This window comes from Rhipicephalus sanguineus, chromosome 3 (assembly GCF_013339695.2).
Source record: "Rhipicephalus sanguineus isolate Rsan-2018 chromosome 3, BIME_Rsan_1.4, whole genome shotgun sequence".
Lineage (NCBI taxonomy): Eukaryota > Metazoa > Arthropoda > Arachnida > Ixodida > Ixodidae > Rhipicephalus > Rhipicephalus sanguineus.
The window spans coordinates 16,985,790-17,002,506 of record NC_051178.1 but is presented as its reverse complement, the minus strand read 5'-3'; the positions used below and the strand labels follow the sequence as shown (position 1 = coordinate 17,002,506).

The 16,717-nt window shown below is 45.6% G+C and overlaps 1 pseudogene; it reads right to left on the bottom strand.

Annotated features, from left to right (window-relative positions):
• The window catches only part of LOC119386470 (dual oxidase maturation factor 1-like), a 192,320-nt pseudogene that overhangs the window by 125,755 nt on the left and 49,848 nt on the right, over positions 1 to 16,717 (bottom strand).

The following is a 16,717-nucleotide window of genomic DNA, read 5'->3' as shown; positions in this document are numbered from 1 at the left end:
CGGTGTATCTGGCTGTCATGCGTGCGCATGTTCTTGGAGTTTCGCGCATGCGCAGTACCGCCACCCAAGGTCCTGCTTGCACAAGCTACTTGGGTAGCCGACCCTAATACTCTACCCATAAAGGGTTTTAGTACCGGGTATCCAAGCGCTTTTGGCCCTGAAAGCTTCGATACGCACAGAGTTGTGTACACAAGCAGACACACGTTATGGGTGTGCGTCACCAAAGGCAAGCCGTACGGTCGCACACGCACGCATCGCCATAACCTCCACGTGTGGATTGTTTCGGGTTTCAGAAGCGGAGCTGCTCAAGCGCGCCGTTGGTCCGTGAATCATCGTCATGAAGCGGCACGCACTCTCTCTCGTCCTCATCTTCGTCTCCTTCGTATTCTGCTTCGCTCCCAGAACACGTGCGCCGATTTCTCCGGTGCGGGATACAATAACTCTCGTGTGCGAGCGATCCAGTACAGATAGGGAAAGAGAGAGAGCAAAAGAGAGAGAAAGAAAAACAGCGAAAAAGTTTCGGCGAAAAAGAATGTCTTGGCCAGGCGGCATTCGAACCCGCATCCCCCGATCTAAAGGCGAGCGTCGCAACCACTCGGCTATCCAGGCACGCTAGCAGAGCGTTGTATAGTACAGTACAGCAAGGAGGTGGGAAATGGAAGTGTGGGTGAAGACGAGGAAAAGGGCGATGACAGAGAGTAAAGGCATAGCATAGAAAGAATGAGAAAGAAAATGAAAGAGCGAAAGAAATAGAGAGAGAGAAGATAGAAATAGGGAGAAAGCGAGTGAGAAACAGACGGAGAAAGAAAAGGAAGGAAGAGAAAGAAATAGATAGAAAGAGAGAAAGCAATAAATAGAAATCAACGGAGAAAAAATACGTAGAAGAAAGAGAACACAGAAGGTGAAGATTAGAGAGAAACAAAGCAGGCAGCCTAACTTCCTTCAGGCTTGGCACAACTAGTGCGAAGCTGCCGTAACTTTTTTCTATATTGAAATATTGAACCAAACATAGATGGTGACATAAAATGAATTGTTCTCAATATAATATGCCTAATGAATATCACAAGGTTGTCTAGTGATCGAGGCGAAAGTGTTTTCGTACGCGTCAAAGTTGCGTCACTTACAAAACACGCACAAATTGCGACACCTCTTCATTTGGGTTACATCAACGTTTCGCCCACACCAAGGTTGTGAGTGGCCACTACGGTTTGTGTTGGGTAGTAAACCTGAAGAACACTTCAGGTGACCGATGGGGCCTCAGACGTCAGAAATTTTACATCATCGTCCATTACAAGTCTGTACGAAGGTACACTGATGCCGACTCCTTGGCTCACGCTCCTCTTGACCCGCCGCAAAATGACAATCTCGACGAAGACACCTTCTTGGGGGTCGTAAAGGCCGATGACTTCGCTGAACAACAGCGATGTGATCCGGAACTCAGAAACCTGGCAGAATACTACGAAGGCGAAAATGTCGTTGTCCCTAAAGTATTTACACAACGATTGGCATCGTTTTGCTTGCGAAACGGCATTCTTCTAAATAATAACTACTCGCCAGTCCGTGCCAATCACATTTTTCGTCATAGCCTCGGCACTGCTGCCAGACGTCATGCACGCCCTGCATGACGGCCCGGTGGCTGGACAGCTCGGTTTTTCCCGCACGCTCGCGAGAACACATGAAAAGCACTCACTGCAGGTCATATGCTTAACGCCGATGTCGCTCGTTATATGACGACATGCCGGGACTGTCAGCGACGCAAGACAACGCCAGCAAGGCCAGTGGGATGTCTTCAGCCGATCGATCCACTTCGTCGACCATTCCAGCAGGTCGGGATGTACTCGCTGGGGCTATTTCCGACGTCAACATCAGGCAACAAAAGGATCGTCATAGCAAAGAACTACCTCACCCGCTACGCCGCCCGAAAAAAGAGCTCTGCCTAAAGGTAGTGCCGCCGAGGTAGCGAAGTCTTTTGTCGAGATCATCCTACTGCGGCATGGTGCTCCAGAAGTTCTCATCAACGACCGAACAGCAGCTTTTACGCCAGACCTAACTCAAACTACCCTGCGATGCAGCAAGAGAGGTCATCGGAAGACAACCGTCTTCCACCCGCAGATGAATGGCCTGAAATAACGCCTGAATAAAACCATCGCCGACATGTTAACCACGTATGTCGAAGTTGAACACAAGAAATGGGGCGCCATCCTTCTCTATGTAACATTCAACTGGATCACGGCGGTACAAAAGCAACGCACATGACGCCGTTCAAGCTGCTTCACCGTAGGAGACCCGCAACGAAGCTGGATGGCATGCTGCTAACTCTCACCGACGTAGAGACTCCCAACGTCCCCGCATATCTGCAACGCACTGAAACACCTCGGCAGCGAGCCACCCTGCGTATGAAGAACCAGCTGAGGGTCTAAAGGCATAACTACAGTCTTTAACGACCGCACATGAAATACCAACCCCGCCACCGCGTGTGAGTTTCGACGCCGATACGGCGACGCGGACTTAGTGAGAAGCTTCTGCACCGATACGTCGGCCTTACCCTGTACTTTGACATCTCGGCACACTGTACTACGAAGTTTTCCCCAACGGCATTGCGGACTCTCATTTACGCCGCACACGACTTGAAATTGTCCACGTAGTCCACCTTAAACCTTACTATGGACTCATGAAATGTTCAATTCTATTTCGAACTTATTTCGCTAATTCCCGAGTGTATGCATTTTTACATGCATATTCTGTTTTCAGCATCGGGGCGACGCTTTTTAAGAGAGGGGCATTGGCCTGCGCCCTTATTTGTTTAGTTGGATGTGATCGCGTTTCACCCACAAAAAGTGTTAGCACCCTACAGCAGAAGTCTCACGATTTGAGAAGCTTCACGATTGTTTCAAATTGTTCTGCAAAATTTTAGCAGGACACGAATAGTCAAGTTTATTCGGGAGCTTAACGAGCACCAGCGATAAAGCTGGAAGGTTCGACAACTTAGCTATAAAAGGCAATGCGTTCCACCGACGATCAGATAACTCGATGTCCTACGGCTGTTCCAGCCGTCATCAGGACACGGCGTGTATTGCTTGTACTTTGAGTTATCGTTTTCCGGGTACAACTTAGTCCAATAAGGAGTTCCGCATTTCTCAGTCTTAATGCAGCCTTCTTCACCGCCACAAACACGTGAAAGCATGCTAGTGCAGCCAATGCATGCCTAGCCAATGTATCGCGTGCGAAAAAAGCGGTCTCGGGCCAATTTTTCAGCCCCGTGAGAACGGACCGCTTGCTACGTGACGTTCTCGGAGGGCTTCGAAGGAACGAGAAACGAGAGCACATCATGGCTGCAGTTGCATCCGATGCAGAGAGCAACAGAGAAGCCAACGGAAATCGCGTGTTCTTCACGATGAAAGCTCACGTTGCCATGACAGTGGACATGCAAACAATCTACGCGTTCCGGCGCCCTGTGCGAGTGACAGGATATTGCTGGGCGTGTGAAAAATACTCAAGAAGCCGTTCATGACAGGCAGTGCGCGGGAACGCGTTAGCGTCCTTCTGTGAGGCCATCCGGCAAATTACCGGTGAAAAAACAACATAATCTAAGCTTTGTAGCGCTCTTATTGCACGCCGCAGTATAAGACGCGTTGGCATTGCACAAGCTTTAACTCTTTGCAATTGCTGTTTATAAAGCAGGAACTCAAGATGAATACAAGGAACGCGAAGAGTTGCTGGAGGATAAACTCAGCCTCATCAAAAACACTTCTGTGCACGCAGAGAAAAGCTGCACACACGCAGCAAAGCTGAACGTACATGACAAAGGACAACGTGTGTTACCAATGTACAAACGAACGACGCTAACAATAACAACAGCTAACGCTGCGGCTTGACTAGTATGAAGTACCGTGGCCATCGACGTGGTCGGGTGCGCAGATCGTGGAGTCCACGTTGTTATTGAAACCTATCATTCGCTCTGTGGCGCTCAGAAGCACTCGAAAACTCTTACCTAGGCCATGTTACTTATCTAATTTAGCAAAATGCATCGCGACATGCTTAACTCAAAGTGTTGCGACGTGCTTCGTTTGCGGCGCAGGCAACATATTATTCACTGTGTACGCAAGTTTTGCGTATGCCCAACTAAAAATTTCTATTATATACTCTCATGTAAAATGGCTTTACCTCATACTCCGTACAATCGCTGAGCCCCTCGTAAGCCTCGAGGCCGCTCTTTAGAATTCAAAGTCATGTCAGCTTCAGAGCCAAATAAGGTACGTCCAATAAAACTCTTTGGGCAAGCTTTCTAACCAAGATTCGTGATACGTCAGCCATAAGGACGATGATTAGCGCCATAAAGGCCATGCTTTGGGGTGCGCCTTCTTACATGTCAAGTATAATACTTGAATGATGAGCCTTCGTGTGCTCCAGCCTACCATACCTTGGGGTCCCACCTTTCTTCGCATTGCACAGGATTTGCTGGGGTCAACGTAGTGACATCTTCCGTGCCTTCCATTGTGTAGTGAGTTTATTTCCGCACAGTCAACTTAATGACACTCAATTAACCAAAACCTAGCCAACACACAATGCGTATCCAAAGCCGCGCCACGCAAAGAAGGCACATAGCTAGGTAGAATTAGAGCAACTAAAGACGGCCACGAAAAGAGACAGACAAAGACAAGAAATTTTCGAGTTCGTCTTCATTTGCTCTAAATGGACGCTGTTATACTGCAAGACTAACTAGCACCACAATCTGTCCAACTGAGAGAAACCTGCACCGAATGAAACATCGGCGATGGAACTGCGAAACCTGATAATGCACCTAGAGTGCGGGAAAGATTCTGCTTACCGCATTTACACGAACCAGGCTTCTACCGATGCTGTGAATAAAACCTGTCGTCATGGGAAAACCTGAAAGATATGCACAATGTTCATATCAGCATGTGCGTCAGGGCTTCAAAGAATTTATTGAGCGTCACTTTGCTAGAAATGGTATTATTATTTTGAAAATGAGCAGCGATTAGATCAGTAACAATTTAAAGAATGTTAATCGTGCCTCAAGACTATCTTTATTGCTTTTGCAGCCCACACTGTCTATGGATCCTACACTACTAACGTTTCGTTATCTCTACACAGGTGTCACTTGAGAGCTCATGGAAATAAAATATCGCACACCCAGTAAGCATATGGAAGCTCAAGGCGCATTGATGGCACATGCTCTGGCGGTATGCCTTTAGGGTTCACGATGTAGCAGTGAGCTCGCTTAGCTGGCTTTACAACAGGTCAAGTAGCTGGCCAAATAGACAACCTCTAAGAAACATATCGAAACGTCAACGAAAGGCTACAGGCGTCGTGAGCTACGAGAAGACCAAACATATATATTATCTAAAATATGAACTTAGCGCCTCAGATTTGTTAGCGGACTTTTTGTTTGCGTTATTAAGCAACTATCGTATCACGAGTACGTATCACCAGCTTGTAACGTCTACCTGGGTACCTTATCTGGTGGTGGCAGTGTTCTCTTTTTTACACCCAAAAAAAGAGGGGACGCGTGAGAAGACTTGTTTAGCCTAAAACTGATACACTGTAGCATGACAGTGTATCAACAGTTGGGTAAACGTATTTTTTTAAACTCGGGGGCTCATATATGGCACAAGCTAACGATGAAAAATTATTGACCACGGGGCGTCGCGGGAGCCGTCGTTTCGACAAGCGGTCTTGTCTTCTTCAAGGCAGCAATTGACTGCCTACCTTAGTATGCCTTCTCTCACAACCAAAAAAGAAAGGCGAGGGAAGGCAAAGTCTCCCCTCTTCTTCTGCGACACCATCTGCTTCTTCAGTCTGCTCGACCAAGAGCACAACTGCTCAGCACGTGCGAAGTCGTGGGATGAGGCTGCTCTGCCTCTTCAAGCTCCTGCCACATTCGGACTGGTTGACGATGCACTTTGCCCGCCCAGAAGCGACTAGCAGCATGTAATTACACGAAACGCACGAGCGCGGTGCGCTGTGTGCAGTGAGAGTCAATCAGCTTCGGCGACACTCATGTTGAAACTGCCCTAAAAGATCATCACACGGATATTACGGGTGCCACGGTTAAAAAGCATAAAGATGACATTTTCTTAAACTATAAACGGAAAGGCTCATTTCGTGCTGGCAATATTCAGTATGCATTGGGCAACATTTGGGAAGCTTCAAAGGAAGAAAGAACTAGGTGCTGTTCAAAAGGACAGACTGATGGGCGGCCAACGCAATACGGGACATAGCGCTATGTCCCGTCTTGCTTTCGCCGCCCACGTGATTTTCTGCGCAACGGCCTGAATAAGGCGCTGTTGGACGCAACTTCGCAGTTTTCGGTCCTCAGTGGCTCGGCGGTGAACATTATGCTTGTTGTGTAGCACTGTTCACGTAACGTTTAGTTATTTCTTGCTAACTGGCATCAAATAAATGAGCTCATGCGGTTTGTTTTTTGTTTGTTTTTATTAGTGCCTAATGAAACAAGCTACACGGTGGATTTTCGCCGACGGTTCGTTAAAACAATGACACTCGCCCACAGGGTTGCCATAGGGTAGCTCTGTAGCTTTGGAAAAGGAGGCAATAGCTAGAGTAGCCGAGAAATAGCCATTCTATTTAATTTTATAGAGAAATTTGTAGCGAAACAGAACAACATCGACATTATGGATAGAAGTTCTTGTTACTGAACGACAAAATGCGGATTTGAATAAGGAAAAAACACCGCATTAGAACTACAATACCCTTTCCATCTTGCCTGTTCTTCAAGCCGCATTTAGGTTGCAAATAAATGACTAAATTCTTATGTTCGGTGCACCTGCACGCAGTTTCTCTCAAAAAGACAGAGTTATTGCCAAAGGAACTTTTGGGCGAACAATTATGTGTAAGAACATTAAACGACAAAGCTCGTCTTCCTTGACGCTATACATCGCACTTCGTTAGTAGAGTTACCGTAACACCGTCGCAACTTCAAGTAGCGAAACCTGCTTCAATTCATGCAGTCCAGCTTCATTTTTGTTAAGCCTATCCCTGTTTTGAGAAGTTCGCACGAGAACAAGCACTGTGCCTCAACGTTAAAACTAGTACACAGCATCAGCAGCGTGCTAGTCACGCGTTGGCCACCATCCGCGCAACATTGTCACTCCGTCACCGCAGACGCGCCGCGTGTTCGGTGCCAGGAGACGCACTAGAGGGCAGCACATGTGCGCGCATGGGCTAGAACGATGGAAAATGTTTAGAAACAACGCTTATTGTTTAGGCTGGCTTGCTATTAGCGCGATCGCGTTAGAGAGCTCGTTTCACAGAAATTCCGCCGTCGGCGTCGGTGACGGCGTCGCTTGTGAACGAAAGATCGTCCGTAACCGAAAAATCGAGAAAGATGCAAATAAAATAAACAATAAAAATCTTCGGTCCCACTGAGGATCGAACCCGGGCCGTTTGCGTGGGAAGCAGGTGTCTACCACAAAGGCATGATGTTACTTGCATCTGCTTCGAAAAAAAAAAAAACACTCCATAAATGCCATGTAGTGGAAGGAGTCTCCTTAACGCATTTTGTTCGGCTGGTCTTACGACGAAAATGAGCCCATTCGGCGATTTGTAGGCTCACTGACGAGGCCATCAAACTACGTTTTTTTGCGAGACGCCATGCTTCGAAAAAAGCCCGGATAGTGCACCCATCGCCGCTAAAAACACACACAAACTTGCAAACAGCTCCAAAAATGGACAACTATGTCCTTCTAGTGGAAAACATATCAAGCAAACAGCAAACATTAGATAATGTGCTGCCATCTGTGAGGCATTGTGAGAAACATGTCTCGACTCTAGCACAAGCAAGTGCTTTAGATCGAAAACCTGTACCATTACTATAGACATATCGCGCGCGCGCGCGTGTGTGTGTCTGTGTGCGTGTATGTGTGTAACAACACACATTAATAAGTATGCACTTAGTGGTTGAAGTGCGCACTAGGGGCCGGATTTTGCTATCACGTTCAACTCTTAAAGGCGAAGCTTAAGGGTCCCCCAATTTTGCACCTGCAAATAATATGAAGATTGGCGCAATAAATGCGTCAACACTGAAGTTTCGGGAACGAACGTGAAATTTGCATCGCCAGATGGTGTCCTAAACTAGCCACCAACAGCAACACTGCTCAAAGCAGTTAGCTGGCCTAGTTGAAATAACGAACTTTAATACACTTCCAGCGCTCAAGCGAATAAAGGGGGGAAAAAAGACAAACAGGCACGGTTAAAAAAGGGGACAGTAAGGACGTTAAGCTTCCTGTCCCAGCGTTATTACTGTCTCTCATCACCGCCACGTCCGCATGTTTTCTGGCTGTCTTTTTTTCTTTTCTTTCTGATTGATATCAGCGCTGCAAATGCATCAGAGGCAACACTGGTTGCCACCTTTGAAGGATGAGAAGCAGCTATGCGCGTCGTACGCTCGGATAACACATGGTTAGTACTATCGGTATATTTTAACTCTTTTGGAATTAAAACGTTGAAGACCTCACTTATTTGCTGTCACTTGAATCTTGGTCGATGTAACTCGAACTTAGGTGTACACAAAATTGAGGGCACGAATCAGGAGGATGCACCGGTTCGAATCGTAGGCCAGACTGACTGGCCCAATTTCGAATGATTTTATTCTTCTGTAAGACAGCGTGCGTGTGTTTTTGTGTGCGTGCGAGTGCTTGGCTGTTCATGTTTTAGCGCCGGTGCCTGATATAATTGTGTTCGAATGAGTGTAACACTTTGATGCCTCACGTGTGATAGCAGTTATGAAACCCATAACTGTGCGAAAGTCCCCGCCACGACGCCCACTGTGGCTCAAGCTGTCGCTTAGATAAGCAATGCTCATCCATGGGACGGACCTCCAGTGTTGTTCACATGAGTGCGGCTGCTGTGTACCGAAAGGAGCGCGATGTCTGCTGAATATACTGCAAAAAAAGGTTTTGTTGTACACTGCGACATATATACCTCGAGGTCTTGGATTACAGTGTTTTTCCACTCACGTGCACGACCATTCGGTTCCGCCCATTCTGTGCTCATGATCATTCAGCGACCGCGCAGTGACAACCAGCAGTAGGTGTGGGGGTGCTGTCACCCTCTGTAAAATTGTTTTCGCCTCATGCCGCGGGCGTGTCCGGCAAATTAGTCGTAGTTAGTTTCGCCACCGAGCAAATGATGGCGCTGTGGTTACGCGATGGCGCCAGTGGCGCCGCTTGGCGGGAAGCGAGGTTACACTGGCTCTTGTGGAAAAGACTTTGCTCTCTTTGGGGTCTGGCAGTGTTCATGGACCGATGTCTCGTGCGTGCGGGTCCGTGGGGGCGATTCCACGGCTCGGTCCCGCGCACTCTTGCGGTCAGTGGGACGTCAGCAACGCCGCATTCGCGGTACTTTGTATGTGTTATGTTGCTCTTTGAGTGTTATGTTGTCTGTGTTGTATTGGCATTATACTAGATTACTTCTCATGTTACTACTTATTTATTAAATTCGGCTGGCGAGCTCGCCGTGTTGTAAAATATTCAATAAACGTCCACGTGTTCGCGTGTGCTCCACGGCGTGACTGTCTATGTGTGCCATGAGCGGCTCTCCTGAGGCCCCATTTACATCAGTGACATACATCCTGTTCCGGCTATTAGGTGCTATAGTCGCACTTTCGAGCGTTGAGCAACGGACTGTAGATTCACAGAACTGAGTAATCGAGCGATTTCGACCGGGAGGTACGTAGCGTGAGCGTCCTGCTTCGTCGCTTGGAGTTTAGCCCATATAGTGCTTATGCAGATGCATGAGGGCATTGTATATCATCTGTAACTTAAAATATGTCTTTCAAATGTCTCGAGGCTCTGCTTTGCTCCTCATTGCATAGGCCGCTGGACATCTTTCACGGATGACGAGGGACGTCAATGTTATGATTTACGTCGGCTAGTGCACTATATCCTCTCTGATATTCACTGGGTTTTATGCGTGCATTAAGGACAGAGATCACTGCAGAGACAATAAATTACCTTAAAACCCCTAAACATGCCTTTCCCCGAGATAGAATCTAACCATGCTTTGGGTACGGTTTCTTAGATTTTCAAGTACATAGAATGATATCACACGCCTTACAATAGCATCGTAGGATTCGGTCATAACGTACACGCAAATTAGGTTAGCTAGCGATCGTGGAGGATAACTGAACAATAGGCACTGGCTGAACCCTCACTACGGTAACAGGTGACATGCTGGATCTATAAAATAACATACGATAGTTTATGTCATTTCAATACAAACGGGCTCCCATTCGTATCTTATCGGCTGTAAGACTTCTTACACAATTTCTGCCATATTTTCATAGCAAGAAAACTACAGGACAATTTGGCGCTAGTACATGTAGTGCATGGGAAAGATGGTATACAAGGGCTTCGGATATCCTGGGGATTTATTGGGTACTTAAGGTTCACGGCCCTTCTTTAATGAGCTTTAAACAAATTGATATGAAGTTACTTCCATAAAAGATTTGCTTGCTTCGGCGGTTTCCACTCCCGCAGCCCTACCAACTATGCTGAACGCCGAACGTAAAGGAGTTGTCGACTTTTGTGTCACAGTGCAAGAGACTTTTGAGTTGAGTTTATTTACCACATACAGTTTTACAGTAAGTGTTCGTTCCATTGTTCTGACGACGAATGAATGCAGTGCAGGTTCGTTGTTTGGGTGCTACGAACAAATGTTAGCCCACCTCATATTTTCATCCGATTTTCTCTTGATTCAAGGTGGGCTATCTCTCGGGAGTTTGCGGAATGTGGTCTATTTAAAGTTCACTCTGTTTGCGCTGAGCCTCAATAAGCTGCAACTTAACGCCTACCTTTCTGACACCAATGGTTACAGCAGTAGAGTTTATTTGTGTTACGTACAATAAAAAAAACTACAGGGCCGTTGACAATCAAGAGTATGCAAGAACTCAGAAAAACAACTTTGTTCCGTGACCACTTAACATTATTCCGTACCTTATCGTTTCAAAACTGTATTGCAGCCAGCATACAGTTTCTAGGTATACTAAAATATTATACGGGTCATCTAGCTCATTTACGATATGCCGAGAATCAAAACTGAGCTGCTTTGTTTGTAAAATTAGTATCATGTCAGCAATTTAATAGCCTAAGAGCCTAGGACTGCCTACATAATCAAGTAAATATATTAAAAAAGAGAACAATGGCATATATTTTGCTGTCTGTAATACCATGCTAGGCTACACGCATATCATATAAAACGTAACATCGCACTCATTATTGCGACAGTATTGCTTTTCTGATGCCCCCTAGGGGGAATTAGGAAAATTAAAAATAAATAATGTCAATTTACTCTGCTTATAAATTGGTATCAATACGCCCGTAATGCTTGGGTGAAAGGCAGAGGGTGTGGCATAGGCAGCTCCTCGCTGACCGCTTCATCCCACCGCGTTTGTCGACTTTTCTTTTTCTTTTTAATTGTACGCCATTGCCGTAGTCTGAATCGCGTACATTTATTTAGTTTCGTTAAATCAGTCAATTTTAGCGCTCTTCATTCACGTCGTGAGTTGACTCTCACGTGGCGCGCTCGTTCTCCTCCGAACGTTTTCACTTGAGACTTGAAAAGCAAATGCTGGTCATCATTGGTTTCCGTCGTGCTGTGTTGGAGGACGAAAATGGCGACTGCAATGCAGCTGCAGTAGACAGAAGGACGGCGCTCGCTGACGACGAAGGGCAACGGGCGAACGAAAGAGAAACGCGCGCTCCAGTTTGGCCGGCATCCGTGTCAAGGCCGAGAAGGAGCGCGGGAACGGCTGAGTAGAACCGGATGGCTTTTCGTCTCGCTTGACCACAACGTGCGCAGCAACGGACGCTCACTGAAGGGCTCAGAGGCCTGTTTCAATCTACTTCATGACAAGAGAGAGATCAAAATTAAACGTGAAGCGGTACCAAAGCACATCACATTCGCTTCCTTTTTTTCTTCTTCAAAACTTTGTTTTTGCTTGTATGCGAAGTGCTAACGCAACAGTGTCCAGCACAGGGTCCTCGCTTATCTGTCCTAACACACTTTCATTAATATCACAGAAAAGAGTTCGACTCGTGAAAACTGGTGCAATACTACCAGCCCTCACGGAAGCAAGAAAACCTCGTAACCATGGAAAATGCGGTCAATGTCACATGTGGGAAAATTCGCCGTTTAAGTCCGTAACTGGCATTCCCTGGTGACACACAAAGGAAGCACAATCGCTTTGCTTTTTGCTAAGCTGTTTCAGTTTCGCGCCTTTCAAACAATTCTGAACGCTGCTTCCATTAAGTTACTGCTTCAATCTGAACATCAAGTGGTTCGTGTGTTTCTTTCATTTAAGACAGGCGTTCATCAAACTATATAAGCACTTGCTCACTTGCAGCTACATGCACGTACGAATTCCATCGACCGTTCCTTGAATGGTTACAATAAGGTGAATGGCTAAACAAATCCTGGTGGTAGGTAATGAATTTCACTCTACACAAAGCAATCAAAGAAGTAATACAGCACTCCAGAGTAACCTATTAGGCTTTTATACGAAATGACCGTTTGGCACCTGCCCCTTATTGTGTTTGATTGGCTTCACGCCTAATTTACCTCAGTGGCGCGCGCATATTACTCACACTTATATAAAACAAAAATAACGAGGCAATCCGCAGAAGCTGAGGCGACCAAGCGACCAGAACATCGCGCTGCTAATCCTGTGGTTTCGGCTCACGGGCACAGTAGGCTCATTTAGGAGGAGGCGACATTCACTGTTAGATGTAGCCTAAAAAGTTCTTCGTATTCATAACTAATCCTAAATGCGCCACTATGGTATGCCCCATTAGCAGCTCTAGTTTTTCACATGAAATCACACCATATAAATCATCATGCCCATTGAGGCGTACAGTAGCTAGACCCAGGTACAACTAAAGTTTCAGTGAGTTTTCTCACCAGAATCCCTGGGGAGAAAACCTTGGGGAACTATCTCTTCGGCAAACGTGTTATATAGTAAGGGTGTGTGACTTGTAGATGAGCAAGATATAAGTGTTTCTTTTATATCTCGCTGGGCAGCGTTGACCCGACGAATCCAAAGGTTAAAAATTAGGATCCCAGCAGGAATCGAACCCAAGCATTCTGCGTCAGGTCTAGAAACTGCATTGAAAAAAACACCCTATGCAGGCGTAATATCGGTACCACGTTAACTGTGGTTGAGGTGCTGGCTATTTAATTTTATAACAAATGAATAAACGCTATATATGTGCTCCTACGAAACAGGCGTCATGTCCTGTTAACGTCAACTGTGGTTCCTTTGTTGGCTCCGCCTTTATAGCAGTCTAATAAAGCATTACACTTGTAATCCTATGATTCAGCAAGCTAAATTCAGGCGTTGTTCGACCCCGGAGGAATACTCTAACGAAAGTTACGTATGATATTCACATCATCGCATCGTAAAGTGCACTTCGTTTCGATAATACTAACGTATGTGCTCTAACGTGAGTGCTGACGTTACGTCAGACCACAGGTTACCCTTTAAACGCCAGTCATGTCGATGTGCCCGGTAAGCCCACGATGTGCAAACAACTACTACACTTACAAAAACACGTCGATCCACGTCATAACGCTTGGCTCAAAGCCAAGAAATGCAGCGTAGAACTACTTGCTGACTGCTTCGCATGATACCGATTCCCACAAAGCGTGGGATCTGCCGAACATTTTTTTATTCTTAAGTTTTGCGTGCTCAATAACAATGCTTCTGGCCTTCACTATCTGCGATTTCGATCCTGTATCTTGATTTCATATCTTGTATCTAAGTGCCAAATTTTACACTGGGGTATAAAATTAAATCTACCTTTTTTCAGAAACAATAAAAGGCATGACCGTGAAATCAAGCACGGGAAGTCCACATGATAGTGGAAGTAATTGCTAGCTCTAAAAACGGGTTGCTATGTTTATCTCAAAACAAAAAAAAAATTCTCCTCACATGTCTCGTGCCGTGCGAGAAACTTTTCAATGAATAATGTTTTCTTAATTATATAGTTTTCCAAAATATTAGTTTCAGACTACCTGGAAGGTATTTAGGTATGATCTGACAAAATTTTAGCGCAATCATTCGGATAGTTTTCCAAAAAGGTACATCGAGTTTCGAAAATTTTCAAAAAACTGATTATGAGAAAAACGCGCCTTTATGTTTAAAAGCATGCGCGAAAAGTGCTCAAGACATAAACCAATGACAGCGCTACAAAAGCATTACTGCTGGGGAAAACCTATGGAAATGATAGGAAATGAATATATTTATTCCTTTGACACGCTTTGTCTGTGTACATCACTTGTTCTTGCTGGATGCGTCGACAAGTTGATAAGAAAGAGCAAGATACATCGAGGTTTGCGTGAAATTGACCTCCTGCGTAATAAGTGCATCTTCATCTGACATCATTTGGCAATGTACTGTTGCATATGATCACTTTGTTTAAGGCACTACCGTGTTCGACGAGTCATTCGACGTGCCGCGTTCCGCGAGCTACGACAAAAGTGCAATATATATTTTATTTTTTTGCTCTGAATGAACATACCCGAAAAGAAATTTGCACCATATTTCTAGCCTGAGAACTGATTCTATTTATGCACAAACAGTGCATGAGTGGCTTCAGGATCAATATGTAGTTATGTACTGGTGTATATTTTTATTAATATTATATGGAATGGAACACGCAAATCAACATATTATGACAATATCTTTGTTGTAGTAGAATATCGAGTGCCTTGCAATAATGATGTGCAAGTTTGACACAATTACAGACCGTTCTTCACAGGCCGCGTCTAAAAAGGTTAAACATTCTACCCACATTTATTATTAAAAAATGCATACATGTAGAAAGGGTCATCGAAAAAAAAACATATTAACAAGCCCATGCATCCGACAGGAGGCGTGGTTTTCGGTGCCATAAATGGCTTCGAGCGCTCCTATGCGCTCGCCAATACATGGCTTTGCACCTCAGAGTGTGTATTATTTTTTTAGTAATAAAATCAAGACATCGTTTTTGGTCGATCTACCCTACCATACACCCTTAAAGTGCATTCTGGTGAAACGTATTAAATGCGAAGCATTTCTTAGCGAACTTCTGCGACTTTGAGCGTATCTATCCATCTATCTAGCCGCCTACGACTTTGTGTTCTGCTGACCGTTTCATTAATCGGATGTATACCAAAAATGGTATGGCATAACATGACCGTATTACGAACATAAATGACAGGTCAGAACATGAAAATCATGACACGCATGTCATGAACAGCATGATTTACATTCCACGGCCTTAGGGCTCTTGCGGCCGTTCTGTTAAATGCGAAGCATTTCTTAGCGAACCTCTGGCACTTTGAGCGTTTCTATCTACGTATCTGTCTGTCTATCTATCTATCTATCTATCTAGCCGCCTACGTCTGGGTACTCTCATGATCGCTTCCTTAACTTGTTGTAGCCCAAAATTTGCATGAGAGAGTAAGAGGATTTGACGAATATGATTGCCAGGTCATGAGAAGAATAACGTTAAAATCATGTCGCATACGTCGTCAAACCCTTTGCGCTAGACACGTGTGGCACACACTCGTTTACCATGGGCCATGGTGTACGGGTATGCGCCACAGGTGATTGGCAGTTTATGTCTACCCAGGAACGGCGAGAACAGACATTGGTAACTTAAATGCTAGAGCGTTAAGGAAAACGAACATCGGCAGCATTGACTCAACGAATGGAAAGAATGAAAATTAGGATCCCAGCAGGAATCGAACCCAAGCATTCTGCGTGGCAATCAGGTATTCTACCACTCAGCCACGCCAGGTCTATAAACTGGTTTGGAAAAACAGGCTACGCAGGCGTAATATCGGTGCAACGTCAATTGTGGTTGTGGTGCTGGCTATCTAATTTTACAAGAAAGCAATAAACACTACATGATACTGCTACGATACAGGCGTCATATCAGATTAACGTCAGTAGTTCCAGTGTTGGCTCCGCTTTTATAGCAGTCTAATAAACATTACGTTTGTACTCCTATGATTCAGCAAGCTATATTGAAGCATTGCTCGACCCCGGAGGTATACATTAACGAAAGTTACATATGATATCCACATCACCGCACCGTAAAATGCACTTCGTCCACCAGAACGACGCAGTGTCCTCTTCATTTCTTACGAGGCTGGGCGATTGCCTCAAGCTGACCGAGGATGATGCCAGATTGATTGACAGCCGCTTTGTAGACTAGGCTACGTAGGCCACATACGCCCAGGTAGTCTTCGAATATGACAAACACCATCAACTGATGTTGGCCTACGTAGCACTATCCAGGCCTACCAGCCTCGACAGCCCATACATCACCAACGCGAAGGGTGGCTGCACAGGTTCCGACATGTCGCCGGCTCTGTTGACAAGCAATTTGTCGACGAAATGACCGAGGCATCCTCGAATTCCAACCGCTCTGTTATACCACATACTTCACTACACATGGACCCCTCTTCACCACGATCACGACCGGATCCTATAACATGTCATGACCAGCTGCTGGTGCTCACTGATCACGGGGATGATGCCCTTGTTCAAGAACTGTCAAGAACTTCTTGCACACATGCACACGGGTTCGTGAAACATGCGTGCGTTCTCGGGACACGTATAAGCACTACATATCAGCCTACCGCTTCTGGTGTTGGTAATACCGACATTGCCATTGGCAGCGTTACCCAACCG